This window comes from Phyllobates terribilis, unplaced genomic scaffold (genome assembly GCF_046119375.1).
Source record: "Phyllobates terribilis strain yellow unplaced genomic scaffold, ASM4611937v1 Scaffold_21__1_contigs__length_20361869, whole genome shotgun sequence".
NCBI lineage: Eukaryota > Metazoa > Chordata > Amphibia > Anura > Dendrobatidae > Phyllobates > Phyllobates terribilis.
The window spans coordinates 2,788,879-2,807,997 of NW_027362781.1; positions in this window are offsets into that span (position 1 = coordinate 2,788,879).

The following is a 19,119-nucleotide window of genomic DNA, read 5'->3' on the forward strand; positions in this document are numbered from 1 at the left end:
AATACAATTTAATAAAGCATAGGATAAAACAACATAAATACAATTTAATAAAGCATAGGATAAAACAACATAAATACAATTTAATAAAGCATAGGATAAAACAACATTAATACAATTTAATAAAGCATAGGATAAAACAACATAAACATTATTTAATAAAGCATAGGATAAAACAACATAAATACAATTTAATAAAGCATAGGTTAAAACAACATAAATACAATTTAATAAAGTGTAGGATAAAACAACATAAATACAATTTAATAAAGCATAGGATAAAACAACATAAATACAATTTAATAAAGCATAGGATAAAACAACATAATTACAATTTAATAAAGCATAGGATAAAACAACATAAATACAATTTAATAAAGCATAGAAAAAAACAACATAAATACAATTTAATAAAGCATAGGATAAAACAACATAAATGCAGTTTAATAAAGCATAGAATAAAACAACATAAATACAATTTAATAAAGCATAGGATAAAACAACATAAACACAATTTAATAAAGCATAGGATAAAACAACATAAATACAATTTAATAAAGCATGGGTTAAAACAACATAAATACAATTTAATAAAGCATAGGATAAAACAACATAAATACAATTTAATAAAGCATGGGTTAAAACAACATAAATACAATTTAATAAAGCATAGGATAAAACAACATAAATACAATTTAATAAAGCATAGGATAAAACAACATAAGCACAATTTAATAAAGCATAAGATAAAACAACATAAATACAATTTAATAAAGCATGGGTTAAAACAACATAAATGCAATTTAATAAAGCATGGGTTAAAACAACATAAATACAATTTAATAAAGCATAGGTTAAAACAAGATAAACACAATTTAATAAAGCATAGGATAAAACAACATAAATACAATTTAATAAAGCATAGGATAAAACAAAATAAATACAATTTAATAAAGCATAGTTTAAAACAACATAAATACAATTTAATAAAGTATAGGATAAAACAACATAAACACAGTTTAATAAAGCATAGGATAAAACAACATAAATACAATTTAATAAAGCATAGGATAAAACAACATAAATACAATTTAATAAAGCATAGGTTAAAACAAAATAAATACAATTTAATAAAGCATAGGATAAAACAACATAAATGCAATTTAATAAAGCATAGGATAAAACAATATAAACACAATTTAATAAAGCATAGGATAAAACAACATAAATACAATTTAATAAAGCATAGGATAAAACAACATAAATGCAATTTAATAAAGCATAGGTTAAAACAACATAATTACAATTTAATAAAGTATAGGATAAAACAACATAAATACAATTTAATAAAGCATAGGATAAAAAAACATAAATACAATTTAATAAAGCATAGAATAAAACAACATAAATACAATTTAATAAAGCATAGGATAAAACAACATAAATGCAGTTTAATAAAGCATAGAATAAAACAACATAAATACAATTTAATAAAGCATAGGATAAAACAACATAAATACAATTTAAAAAAGCATAGGATAAAACAACATAAACACATTTTAATAAAGCATAGGATAAAACAACATAAATACAATTTAATAAAGCATGGGTTAAAACAACATGAATACAATTTAATAAAGCATAGGAAAAAACAACATAAATACAATTTAATAAAGCATAGGATAAAACAACATAAATACAATTTAATAAAGCATAGTTTAAAACAACATAAATACAATTTAATAAAGTATAGGATAAAACAACATAAACACAATTTAATAAAGCATAGGATAAAACAACATAAATACAATTTAATAAAGCATAGGATAAAACAACATAAATACAATTTACTAAAGCATAGGATAAAACAACATAAATACAATTTAATAAAGTATAGGATAAAACAACATACATACAATTTAATAAAGCATAGGATAAAACAACATAAATACAATTTAATAAAGCATAGGATAAAACAACATAAATACAATTTAATAAAGCATAGGATAAAACAACATAAATTCAATTTAATAAAGCATAGGTTAAAACAACATAAATACAATTTAATAAAGTATAGGATAAAACAACATAAATACAATTTAATAAAGCATAGGATAAAACAACATAAATACAATTTAATAAAGCATAGGATAAAACAACATAAATACAATTTAATAAAGCATAGGATAAAACAACATAAATACAATTTAATAAAGCATAGGATAAAACAACATTAATACAATTTAATAAAGCATAGGATAAAACAACATAAACACAATTTAATAAAGCATAGGATAAAACAACATAAATACAATTTAATAAAGCATAGGATAAAACAACATAAATACAATTTAATAAAGCATAGGTTAAAACAGCATAAATACAATTTAATAAAGTATAGGATAAAACAACATAAATACAATTTAATAAAGCATAGGATAAAACAACATAAATACAATTTAATAAAGCATAGGATAAAACAACATAAATAAAATTTAATAAAACATAGGATAAAACAACATAAATACAATTTAATAAAGCATAGAAAAAAACAACATAAATACAATTTAATAAAGCATAGGATAAAACAACATAAATGCAGTTTAATAAAGCATAGAATAAAACAACATAAATACAATTTAATAAAGCATAGGATAAAACAACATAAATACAATTTAAAAAAGCATAGGATAAAACAACATAAACACAATTTAATAAAGCATAGGATAAAACAACATAAATACAATTTAATAAAGCATGGGTTAAAACAACATAAATACAATTTAATAAAGCATGGGATAAAACAACATAAATACAATTTAATAAAGCATAGGATAAAACAACATAAGCACAATTTAATAAAGCATAGGATAAAACAACATAAATACAATTTAATAAAGCATGGGTTACAACAACATAAATGCAATTTAATAAAGAATGGGTTAAAACAACATAAATACAATTTAATAAAGCATAGGTTAAAACAAGATAAACACAATTTAATAAAGCGTAGGATAAAACAACATAAATACAATTTAATAAAGCATAGGATAAAACAACATAAATACAATTTAATAAAGCATAGTTTAAAACATCATAAATACAATTTAATAAAGTATAGGATAAAACAACATAAACACAATTTAATAAAGCATAGGATAAAACAACATAAATACAATTTAATAAAGCATAGGATAAAACAACATAAATACAATTTAATAAAGCATAGGTTAAAACAAAATAAATACAATTTAATAAAGCATAGAATAAAACAACATAAATACAATTTAATAAAGCATAGGATAAAACAACATAAACACAATTTAATAAATCATAGGATAAAACAACATAAATACAATTTAATAAAGCATAGGATAAAACAACATAAATGCAATTTAATAAAGCATAGGTTAAAACAACATAAATACAATTTAATAAAGTATAGGATAAAACAACATACATACAATTTAATAAAGCATAGGTTAAAACAACATAAATACAATTTAATAAAGCATAGGATAAAACAACATAAATACAATTTAATAAAGCATAGGATAAACCAACATAAATACAATTTAATAAAGCATAGGATAAAACAACATAAATACAATTTAATAAAGCATAGGTTAAAACAACATAAATACAATTTAATAAAGTATAGGATAAAACAACATAAATACAATTTAATAAAGCATAGGATAAAACAACATAAATACAATTTAATAAAGCATAGGATAAAACAACATAAATACAATTTAATAAAGCATAGGATAAAACAACATTAATACAATTTAATAAAGCATAGGATAAAACAACATAAACACAATTTAATAAAGCAAAGGATAAAACAACATAAATACAATTTAATAAAGCATGGGTTAAAACAACATAAATACAATTTAATAATGCATGGGTTAAAACAACATAAATACAATTTAATAAAGCATAGGATAAAACAACATAAATACAATTTAATAAAGCATAGGATAAAACAACATAAATGCAGTTTAATAAAGCATAGAATAAAACAACATAAATACAATTTAATAAAGCATAGGATAAAACAACATAAATACAATTTAAAAAAGCATAGGATAAAACAACATAAACACATTTTAATAAAGCATAGGATAAAACAACATAAATACAATTTAATAAAGCATGGGTTAAAACAACATGAATACAATTTAATAAAGCATAGGAAAAAACAACATAAATACAATTTAATAAAGCATAGGATAAAACAACATAAATACAATTTAATAAAGCATAGTTTCAAACAACATAAATACAATTTAATAAAGTATAGGATAAAACAACATAAACACAATTTAATAAAGCATAGGATAAAACAACATAAATACAATTTAATAAAGCATAGGATAAAACAACATAAATACAATTTAATAAAGCATAGGTTAAAACAACATAAATACAATTTAATAAAGTATAGAACAAAACAACATAAACACAATTTAATAAAGCATAGGATAAAACAACATAAATACAATTTAATAAAGCATAGGATAAAACAACATAAATACAATTTAATAAAGCATAGGTTAAAACAACATAAATACAATTTAATAAAGCATAGGATAAAACAACATAAACACAATTTAATAAAGCATAGGATAAAACAACATAAATACAATTTAATAAAGCATAGGATAAAACAACATAAATGCAGTTTAATAAAGCATACAATAAAAAACATAAATACAATTTAATAAAGCAAAGGATAAAACAACATAAATACAATTTAATAAAGCATAGGATAAAACAACATAAATACAATTTAATAAAGCATAGGATAAAACAACATAAATACAATTTAATAAAGCATAGGATAAAACAACATAAATACAATTTAATAAAGCATAGGATAAAATAACATAAATGCAGTTTAATAAAGCATACAATAAAAAACATAAATACAATTTAATAAAGCAAAGGATAAAACAACATAAATACAATTTAATAAAGCATAGGATAAAACAACATAAATACAATTTAATAAAGCATAGAATAAAACAACATAAATACAATTTAATAAAGCATAGGATAAAACAACATAAATGCAGTTTAATAAAGCATAGAATAAAACAACATAAATACAATTTAATAAAGCATAGGATAAAACAACATAAATACAATTTAAAAAAGCATAGGATAAAACAACATAAACACAATTTAATAAATCATAGGATAAAACAACATAAATACAATTTAATAAAGCATGGGTTAAAACAACATAAATACAATTTAATAAAGCATAGGAAAAACAACATAAATACAATTTAATAAAGCATAGGATAAAACAACATAAGCACAATTTAATAAAGCATAGGATAAAACAACATAAATACATTTTAATAAAGCATGGGTTAAAACAACATAAATACAATTTAATAAAGCATGGGTTAAAACAACATAAATACAATTTAATAAAGCATAGGATAAAACAAGATAAACACAATTTAATAAAGCATAGGATAAAACAACATAAATACAATTTAATAAAGCATAGGATAAAACAACATAAATACAATTTAATAAAACATAGTTTAAAACAACATAAATACAATTTAATAAAGTATAGGATAAAACAACATAAACACAATTTAATAAAGCATAAGATAAAACAACATAAATACAATTTAATAAAGCATAGGATAAAACAACATAAATACAATTTAATAAAGCATAGGTTAAAACAAAATAAATACAATTTAATAAAGCATAGGATAAAACAACATAAATACAATTTAATAAAGCATAGGATAAAACAACATAAACACAATTTAATAAAGCATAGGATAAAACAACATAAATACAATTTAATAAAGCATAGGATAAAACAACATAAATACAATTTAATAAAGCATAGGTTAAAACAACATAAATACAATTTAATAAAGTATAGGATAAAACAACATACATACAATTTAATAAAGCATAGGTTAAAACAACATAAATACAATTTAATAAAGCATAGGATAAAACAACATAAATACAATTTAATAAAGCATAGGTTAAAACAACATAAATACAATTTAATAAAGTATAGGATAAAACAACATAAATACAATTTAATAAAGCATAGGATAAAACAACATAAATACAATTTAATAAAGCATAGGATAAAACAACATAAATACAATTTAATAAAGCATAGGATAAAACAACATTAATACAATTTAATAAAGCATAGGATAAAACAACATAAACATTATTTAATAAAGCATAGGATAAAACAACATAAATACAATTTAATAAAGCATAGGTTAAAACAACATAAATACAATTTAATAAAGTGTAGGATAAAACAACATAAATACAATTTAATAAAGCATAGGATAAAACAACATAAATACAATTTAATAAAGCATAGGATAAAACAACATAATTACAATTTAATAAAGCATAGGATAAAACAACATAAATACAATTTAATAAAGCATAGAAAAAAACAACATAAATACAATTTAATAAAGCATAGGATAAAACAACATAAATGCAGTTTAATAAAGCATAGAATAAAACAACATAAATACAATTTAATAAAGCATAGGATAAAACAACATAAACACAATTTAATAAAGCATAGGATAAAACAACATAAATACAATTTAATAAAGCATGGGTTAAAACAACATAAATACAATTTAATAAAGCATAGGATAAAACAACATAAATACAATTTAATAAAGCATGGGTTAAAACAACATAAATACAATTTAATAAAGCATAGGATAAAACAACATAAATACAATTTAATAAAGCATAGGATAAAACAACATAAGCACAATTTAATAAAGCATAAGATAAAACAACATAAATACAATTTAATAAAGCATGGGTTAAAACAACATAAATGCAATTTAATAAAGCATGGGTTAAAACAACATAAATACAATTTAATAAAGCATAGGTTAAAACAAGATAAACACAATTTAATAAAGCATAGGATAAAACAACATAAATACAATTTAATAAAGCATAGGATAAAACAAAATAAATACAATTTAATAAAGCATAGTTTAAAACAACATAAATACAATTTAATAAAGTATAGGATAAAACAACATAAACACAGTTTAATAAAGCATAGGATAAAACAACATAAATACAATTTAATAAAGCATAGGATAAAACAACATAAATACAATTTAATAAAGCATAGGTTAAAACAAAATAAATACAATTTAATAAAGCATAGGATAAAACAACATAAATGCAATTTAATAAAGCATAGGATAAAACAATATAAACACAATTTAATAAAGCATAGGATAAAACAACATAAATACAATTTAATAAAGCATAGGATAAAACAACATAAATGCAATTTAATAAAGCATAGGTTAAAACAACATAATTACAATTTAATAAAGTATAGGATAAAACAACATAAATACAATTTAATAAAGCATAGGATAAAAAAACATAAATACAATTTAATAAAGCATAGAATAAAACAACATAAATACAATTTAATAAAGCATAGGATAAAACAACATAAATGCAGTTTAATAAAGCATAGAATAAAACAACATAAATACAATTTAATAAAGCATAGGATAAAACAACATAAATACAATTTAAAAAAGCATAGGATAAAACAACATAAACACATTTTAATAAAGCATAGGATAAAACAACATAAATACAATTTAATAAAGCATGGGTTAAAACAACATGAATACAATTTAATAAAGCATAGGAAAAAACAACATAAATACAATTTAATAAAGCATAGGATAAAACAACATAAATACAATTTAATAAAGCATAGTTTAAAACAACATAAATACAATTTAATAAAGTATAGGATAAAACAACATAAACACAATTTAATAAAGCATAGGATAAAACAACATAAATACAATTTAATAAAGCATAGGATAAAACAACATAAATACAATTTACTAAAGCATAGGATAAAACAACATAAATACAATTTAATAAAGTATAGGATAAAACAACATACATACAATTTAATAAAGCATAGGATAAAACAACATAAATACAATTTAATAAAGCATAGGATAAAACAACATAAATACAATTTAATAAAGCATAGGATAAAACAACATAAATTCAATTTAATAAAGCATTGGTTAAAACAACATAAATACAATTTAATAAAGTATAGGATAAAACAACATAAATACAATTTAATAAAGCATAGGATAAAACAACATAAATACAATTTAATAAAGCATAGGATAAAACAACATAAATACAATTTAATAAAGCATAGGATAAAACAACATAAATACAATTTAATAAAGCATAGGATAAAACAACATTAATACAATTTAATAAAGCATAGGATAAAACAACATAAACACAATTTAATAAAGCATAGGATAAAACAACATAAATACAATTTAATAAAGCATAGGATAAAACAACATAAATACAATTTAATAAAGCATAGGTTAAAACAGCATAAATACAATTTAATAAAGTATAGGATAAAACAACATAAATACAATTTAATAAAGCATAGGATAAAACAACATAAATACAATTTAATAAAGCATAGGATAAAACAACATAAATAAAATTTAATAAAACATAGGATAAAACAACATAAATACAATTTAATAAAGCATAGAAAAAAACAACATAAATACAATTTAATAAAGCATAGGATAAAACAACATAAATGCAGTTTAATAAAGCATAGAATAAAACAACATAAATACAATTTAATAAAGCATAGGATAAAACAACATAAATACAATTTAAAAAAGCATAGGATAAAACAACATAAACACAATTTAATAAAGCATAGGATAAAACAACATAAATACAATTTAATAAAGCATGGGTTAAAACAACATAAATACAATTTAATAAAGCATGGGATAAAACAACATAAATACAATTTAATAAAGCATAGGATAAAACAACATAAGCACAATTTAATAAAGCATAGGATAAAACAACATAAATACAATTTAATAAAGCATGGGTTACAACAACATAAATGCAATTTAATAAAGAATGGGTTAAAACAACATAAATACAATTTAATAAAGCATAGGTTAAAACAAGATAAACACAATTTAATAAAGCGTAGGATAAAACAACATAAATACAATTTAATAAAGCATAGGATAAAACAACATAAATACAATTTAATAAAGCATAGTTTAAAACATCATAAATACAATTTAATAAAGTATAGGATAAAACAACATAAACACAATTTAATAAAGCATAGGATAAAACAACATAAATACAATTTAATAAAGCATAGGATAAAACAACATAAATACAATTTAATAAAGCATAGGTTAAAACAAAATAAATACAATTTAATAAAGCATAGAATAAAACAACATAAATACAATTTAATAAAGCATAGGATAAAACAACATAAACACAATTTAATAAATCATAGGATAAAACAACATAAATACAATTTAATAAAGCATAGGATAAAACAACATAAATGCAATTTAATAAAGCATAGGTTAAAACAACATAAATACAATTTAATAAAGTATAGGATAAAACAACATACATACAATTTAATAAAGCATAGGTTAAAACAACATAAATACAATTTAATAAAGCATAGGATAAAACAACATAAATACAATTTAATAAAGCATAGGATAAACCAACATAAATACAATTTAATAAAGCATAGGATAAAACAACATAAATACAATTTAATAAAGCATAGGTTAAAACAACATAAATACAATTTAATAAAGTATAGGATAAAACAACATAAATACAATTTAATAAAGCATAGGATAAAACAACATAAATACAATTTAATAAAGCATAGGATAAAACAACATAAATACAATTTAATAAAGCATAGGATAAAACAACATTAATACAATTTAATAAAGCATAGGATAAAACAACATAAACACAATTTAATAAAGCAAAGGATAAAACAACATAAATACAATTTAATAAAGCATGGGTTAAAACAACATAAATACAATTTAATAATGCATGGGTTAAAACAACATAAATACAATTTAATAAAGCATAGGATAAAACAACATAAATACAATTTAATAAAGCATAGGATAAAACAACATAAATGCAGTTTAATAAAGCATAGAATAAAACAACATAAATACAATTTAATAAAGCATAGGATAAAACAACATAAATACAATTTAAAAAAGCATAGGATAAAACAACATAAACACATTTTAATAAAGCATAGGATAAAACAACATAAATACAATTTAATAAAGCATGGGTTAAAACAACATGAATACAATTTAATAAAGCATAGGAAAAAACAACATAAATACAATTTAATAAAGCATAGGATAAAACAACATAAATACAATTTAATAAAGCATAGTTTCAAACAACATAAATACAATTTAATAAAGTATAGGATAAAACAACATAAACACAATTTAATAAAGCATAGGATAAAACAACATAAATACAATTTAATAAAGCATAGGATAAAACAGCATAAATACAATTTAATAAAGCATAGGATAAAACAACATAAATACAATTTAATAAAGCATAGGATAAAACAACATACATACAATTTAATAAAGCATAGGTTAAAACAACATAAATACAATTTAATAAAGCATAGGATAAAACAACATAAATACAATTTAATAAAGCATAGGATAAAACAACATAAATACAATTTAATAAAGCATAGGATAAAACAACATAAATACAATTTAATAAAGCATAGGTTAAAACAACATAAATACAATTTAATAAAGCATAGGATAAAACAACATAATACAATTTAATAAAGCATAGGATAAAACAACATAAATACAATTTAATAAAGCATAGGATAAAACAACATAAATACAATTTAATAAAGCATAGGATAAAACAACATTAATACAATTTAATAAAGCATAGGATAAAACAACATAAAAACAATTTAATAAAGCATAGGATAAAACAACATAAACACAATTTAATAAAGCATAGGATAAAACAACATAAATACAATTTAATAAAGCATGGGTTAAAACAACATAAATACAATTTAATAAAGCATAGGATAAAACAACATAAATACAATTTAATAAAGCATAGGATAAAACAACATAAGCACAATTTAATAAAGCATAGGATAAAACAACATAAATACAATTTAATAAAGCATGGGTTACAACAACATAAATGCAATTTAATAAAGAATGGGTTAAAACAACATAAATACAATTTAATAAAGCATAGGTTAAAACAAGATAAACACAATTTAATAAAGCATAGGATAAAACAACATAAATACAATTTAATAAAGCATAGGATAAAACAACATAAATACAATTTAATAAAGCATAGTTTAAAACATCATAAATACAATTTAATAAAGTATAGGATAAAACAACATAAACACAATTTAATAAAGCATAGGATAAAACAACATGAATACAATTTAATAAAGCATAGGATAAAACAACATAAATACAATTTAATAAAGCATAGGTTAAAACAAAATAAATACAATTTAATAAAGCATAGAATAAAACAACATAAATACAATTTAATAAAGCATAGGATAAAACAACATAAACACAATTTAATAAAGCATAGGATAAAACAACATAAATACAATTTAATAAAGCATAGGATAAAACAACATAAATGCAATTTAATAAAGCATAGGTTAAAACAACATAAATACAATTTAATAAAGTATAGGATAAAACAACATACATACAATTTAATAAAGCATAGGTTAAAACAACATAAATACAATTTAATAAAGCATAGGATAAAACAACATAAATACAATTTAATAAAGCATAGGATAAAACAACATAAATACAATTTAATAAAGCATAGGATAAAACAACATAAATACAATTTAATAAAGCATAGGTTAAAACAACATAAATACAATTTAATAAAGTATAGGATAAAACAACATAAATACAATTTAATAAAGCATAGGATAAAACAACATAAATACAATTTAATAAAGCATAGGATAAAACAACATAAATACAATTTAATAAAGCATAGGATAAAACAACATTAATACAATTTAATAAAGCATAGGATAAAACAACATAAACACAATTTAATAAAGCAAAGGATAAAACAACATAAATACAATTTAATAAAGCATGGGTTAAAACAACATAAATACAATTTAATAATGCATGGGTTAAAACAACATAAATACAATTTAATAAAGCATAGGATAAAACAACATAAATACAATTTAATAAAGCATAGGATAAAACAACATAAACACAATTTAATAAAGCATAGGATAAAACAACATAAATACAATTTAATAAAGCATAGGATAAAACAACATAAACACAATTTAATAAAGCATAGGATAAAACAACATAAATACAATTTAATAAAGCATAGGATAAAACAACATAAATGCAATTTAATAAAGCATAGGTTAAAACAACATAAATACAATTTAATAAAGTATAGGATAAAACAACATACATACAATTTAATAAAGCATAGGTTAAAACAACATAAATACAATTTAATAAAGCATAGGATAAAACAACATAAATACAATTTAATAAAGCATAGGATAAAACAACATAAATACAATTTAATAAAGCATAGGATAAAACAACATAAATACAATTTAATAAAGCATAGGTTAAAACAACATAAATACAATTTAATAAAGCATAGGATAAAACAACATAAACACAATTTAATAAAGCATAGGATAAAACAACATAAATACAATTTAATAAAGCATAGGATAAAACAACATAAACACAATTTAATAAAGCATAGGATAAAACAACATAAATACAATTTAATAAAGCATAGGATAAAACAACATAAATACAATTTAATAAAGCATAGGATAAAACAACATTAATACAATTTAATAAAGCATAGGATAAAACAACATAAACACAATTTAATAAAGCAAAGGATAAAACAACATAAATACAATTTAATAAAGCATGGGTTAAAACAACATAAATACAATTTAATAATGCATGGGTTAAAACAACATAAATACAATTTAATAAAGCATAGGATAAAACAACATAAATACAATTTAATAAAGCATAGGATAAAACAACATAAACACAATTTAATAAAGCATAGGATAAAACAACATAAATACAATTTAATAAAGCATAGGATAAAACAACATAAATACAATTTAATAAAGCATAGGTTAAAACAACATAAATACAATTTAATAAAGTATAGAACAAAACAACATAAACACAATTTAATAAAGAATAGGATAAAACAACATAAATACAATTTAATAAAGCATAGGATAAAACAACATAAATACAATTTAATAAAGCATAGGATAAAACAACATAAATACAATTTAATAAAGCATAGGATAAAACAACATAAATACAATTTAATAAAGCATAGGTTAAAACAACATAAATACAATTTAATAAAGCATAGGATAAAACAACATAAACACAATTTAATAAAGCATAGGATAAAACAACATAAATACAATTTAATAAAGCATAGGATAAAACAACATAAATGCAGTTTAATAAAGCATACAATAAAAAACATAAATACAATTTAATAAAGCAAAGGATAAAACAACATAAATACAATTTAATAAAGCATAGGATAAAACAACATAAATACAATTTAATAAAGCATAGAATAAAACAACATAAATACAATTTAATAAAGCATAGGATAAAACAACATAAATGCAGTTTAATAAAGCATAGAATAAAACAACATAAATACAATTTAATAAAGCATAGGATAAAACAACATAAATACAATTTAAAAAAGCATAGGATAAAACAACATAAACACAATTTAATAAATCATAGGATAAAACAACATAAATACAATCTAATAAAGAATGGGTTAAAACAACATAAATACAATTTAATAAAGCATAGGAAAAAACAACATAAATACAATTTAATAAAGCATAGGATAAAACAACATAAGCATAATTTAATAAAGCATAGGATAAAACAACATAAATACAATTTAATAAAGCATGGGTTAAAACAACATAAATACAATTTAATAAAGCATGGGTTAAAACAACATAAATACAATTTAATAAAGCATAGGATAAAACAAGATAAACACAATTTAATAAAGCATAGGATAAAACAACATAAATACAATTTAATAAAGCATAGGATAAAACAACATAAATACAATTTAATAAAGCATAGTTTAAAACAACATAAATACAATTTAATAAAGTATAGGATAAAACAACATAAACACAATTTAATAAAGCATAAGATAAAACAACATAAATACAATTTAATAAAGCATAGGATAAAACAACATAAATACAATTTAATAAAGCATAGGTTAAAACAAAATAAATACAATTTAATAAAGCATAGGATAAAACAACATAAATACAATTTAATAAAGCATAGGATAAAACAACATAAACACAATTTAATAAAGCATAGGATAAAACAACATAAATACAATTTAATAAAGCATAGGATAAAACAACATAAATACAATTTAATAAAGCATAGGTTAAAACAACATAAATACAATTTAATAAAGTATAGGATAAAACAACATACATACAATTTAATAAAGCATAGGTTAAAACAACATAAATACAATTTAATAAAGCATAGGATAAAACAACATTAATACAATTTAATAAAGCATAGGATAAAACAACATAAACACAATTTAATAAAGCAAAGGATAAAACAACATAAATACAATTTAATAAAGCATGGGTTAAAACAACATAAATACAATTTAATAATGCATGGGTTAAAACAACATAAATACAATTTAATAAAGCATAGGATAAAACAACATAAATACAATTTAATAAAGCATAGGATAAAACAACATAAACACAATTTAATAAAGCATAGGATAAAACAACATAAATACAATTTAATAAAGCATAGGATAAAACAACATAAATACAATTTAATAAAGCATAGGTTAAAACAACATAAATACAATTTAATAAAGTATAGAACAAAACAACATAAACACAATTTAATAAAGAATAGGATAAAACAACATAAATACAATTTAATAAAGCATAGGATAAAACAACATAAATACAATTTAATAAAGCATAGGATAAAACAACATAAATACAATTTAATAAAGCATAGGATAAAACAACATAAATACAATTTAATAAAGCATAGGTTAAAACAACATAAATACAATTTAATAAAGCATAGGATAAAACAACATAAACACAATTTAATAAAGCATAGGATAAAACAACATAAATACAATTTAATAAAGCATAGGATAAAACAACATAAATGCAGTTTAATAAAGCATACAATAAAAAACATAAATACAATTTAATAAAGCAAAGGATAAAACAACATAAATACAATTTAATAAAGCATAGGATAAAACAACATAAATACAATTTAATAAAGCATAGAATAAAACAACATAAATACAATTTAATAAAGCATAGGATAAAACAACATAAATGCAGTTTAATAAAGCATAGAATAAAACAACATAAATACAATTTAATAAAGCATAGGATAAAACAACATAAATACAATTTAAAAAAGCATAGGATAAAACAACATAAACACAATTTAATAAATCATAGGATAAAACAACATAAATACAATCTAATAAAGAATGGGTTAAAACAACATAAATACAATTTAATAAAGCATAGGAAAAAACAACATAAATACAATTTAATAAAGCATAGGATAAAACAACATAAGCATAATTTAATAAAGCATAGGATAAAACAACATAAATACAATTTAATAAAGCATGGGTTAAAACAACATAAATACAATTTAATAAAGCATGGGTTAAAACAACATAAATACAATTTAATAAAGCATAGGATAAAACAAGATAAACACAATTTAATAAAGCATAGGATAAAACAACATAAATACAATTTAATAAAGCATAGGATAAAACAACATAAATACAATTTAATAAAGCATAGTTTAAAACAACATAAATACAATTTAATAAAGTATAGGATAAAACAACATAAACACAATTTAATAAAGCATAAGATAAAACAACATAAATACAATTTAATAAAGCATAGGATAAAACAACATAAATACAATTTAATAAAGCATAGGTTAAAACAAAATAAATACAATTTAATAAAGCATAGGATAAAACAACATAAATACAATTTAATAAAGCATAGGATAAAACAACATAAACACAATTTAATAAAGCATAGGATAAAACAACATAAATACAATTTAATAAAGCATAGGATAAAACAACATAAATACAATTTAATAAAGCATAGGTTAAAACAACATAAATACAATTTAATAAAGTATAGGATAAAACAACATACATACAATTTAATAAAGCATAGGTTAAAACAACATAAATACAATTTAATAATGCATGGGTTAAAACAACATAAATACAATTTAATAAAGCATAGGATAAAACAACATAAATACAATTTAATAAAGCATAGGATAAAACAACATAAATACAATTTAATAAAGCATAGGATAAAACAACATAAACACAATTTAATAAAGCATAGGATAAAACAACATAAATACAATTTAATAAAGCATAGGATAAAACAACATAAATACAATTTAATAAAGCATAGGTTAAAACAACATAAATACAATTTAATAAAGTATAGGATAAAACAACATACATACAATTTAATAATGCATAGGTTAAAACAACATAAATACAATTTAATAATGCATGGGTTAAAACAACATAAATACAATTTAATAAAGCATAGGATAAAACAACATAAATACAATTTAATAAAGCATAGGATAAAACAACATAAAAACAATTTAATAAAGCATAGGATAAAACAACATAAATACAATTTAATAAAGCATAGGTTAAAACAGCATAAATACAATTTAATAAAGTATAGGATAAAACAACATAAATACAATTTAATAAAGCATAGGATAAAACAACATAAATACAATTTAATAAAGCATAGGATAAAACAACATAAATACAATTTAATAAAGCATAGGATAAAACAACATAAATACAATTTAATAAAGCATAGAAAAAAACAACATAAATACAATTTAATAAAGCATAGGATAAAACAACATAAATGCAGTTTAATAAAGCATAGAATAAAACAACATAAATACAATTTAATAAAGCATAGGATAAAACAAAATAAATACAATTTAAAAAAGCATAGGATAAAACAACATAAACACAATTTAATAAAGCATAGGATAAAACAACATAAATACAATTTAATAAAGCATGGGTTAAAACAACATGAATACAATTTAATAAAGCATAGGATAAAACAACATAAATACAATTTAATAAAGCATAGGATAAAACAACATAAGCACAATTTAATAAAGCATAGGATAAAACAACATAAATACAATTTAATAAAGCATGGGTTACAACAACATAAATGCAATTTAATAAAGAATGGGTTAAAACAACATAAATACAAATTAATAAAGCATAGGTTAAAACAAGATAAACACAATTTAATAAAGCATAGGATAAAACAACATAAATACAATTTAATAAAGCATAGGATAAAACAACATAAATACAATTTAATAAAGCATAGTTTAAACATCATAAATGCAATTTAATAAAGTATAGGATAAAACAACATAAACACAATTTAATAAAGCATAGGATAAAACAACATAAATACAATTTAATAAAGCATAGGATAAAACAACATAAATACAATTTAATAAAGCATAGGTTAAAACAAAATAAATACAATTTAATAAAGCATAGAATAAAACAACATAAATACAATTTAATAAAGCATAGGATAAAACAACATAAACACAATTTAATAAAGCATAGGATAAAACAACATAAATACAATTTAATAAAGCATAGGATAAAACAACATAAATGCAATTTAATAAAGCATAGGTTAAAACAACATAAATACAATTTAATAAAGTATAGGATAAAACAACATACATACAATTTAATAAAGCATAGGTTAAAACAACATAAATACAATTTAATAAAGCATAGGATAAAACAACATAAATACAATTTAATAAAGCATAGGATAAAACAACATAAATACAATTTAATAAAGCATAGGATAAAACAACATAAATACAATTTAATAAAGCATAGGTTAAAACAACATAAATACAATTTAATAAAGTATAGGATAAAACAACATAAATACAATTTAATAAAGCATAGGATAAAACAACATAAATACAATTTAATAAAGCATAGGATAAAACAACATAAATACAATTTAATAAAGCATAGGATAAAACAACATTAATACAATTTAATAAAGCATAGGATAAAACAACATAAACACAATTTAATAAAGCAAAGGATAAAACAACATAAATACAATTTAATAAAGCATCGGTTAAAACAACATAAATACAATTTAATAATGCATGGGTTAAAACAACATAAATACAATTTAATAAAGCATAGGATAAAACAACATAAATACAATTTAATAAAGCATAGGATAAAACAACATAAACACAATTTAATAAAGCATAGGATAAAACAACATAAATACAATTTAATAAAGCATAGGATAAAACAACATAAATACAATTTAATAAAGCATAGGTTAAAACAACATAAATACAATTTAATAAAGTATAGAACAAAACAACATAAACACAATTTAATAAAGAATAGGATAAAACAACATAAATACAATTTAATAAAGCATAGGATAAAACAACATAAATACAATTTAATAAAGCATAGGATAAAACAACATAAATACAATTTAATAAAGCATAGGATAAAACAACATAAATACAATTTAATAAAGCATAGGTTAAAACAACATAAATACAATTTAATAAAGCATAGGATAAAACAACATAAACACAATTTAATAAAGCATAGGATAAAACAACATAAATACAATTTAATAAAGCATAGGATAAAACAACATAAATGCAGTTTAATAAAGCATACAATAAAAAACATAAATACAATTTAATAAAGCAAAGGATAAAACAACATAAATACAATTTAATAAAGCATAGGATAAAACAACATAAATACAATTTAATAAAGCATAGGATAAAACAACATAAATACAATTTAATAAAGCATAGGATAAAACAACATAAATACAATTTAATAAAGCATAGGATAAAACAACATAAATACAATTTA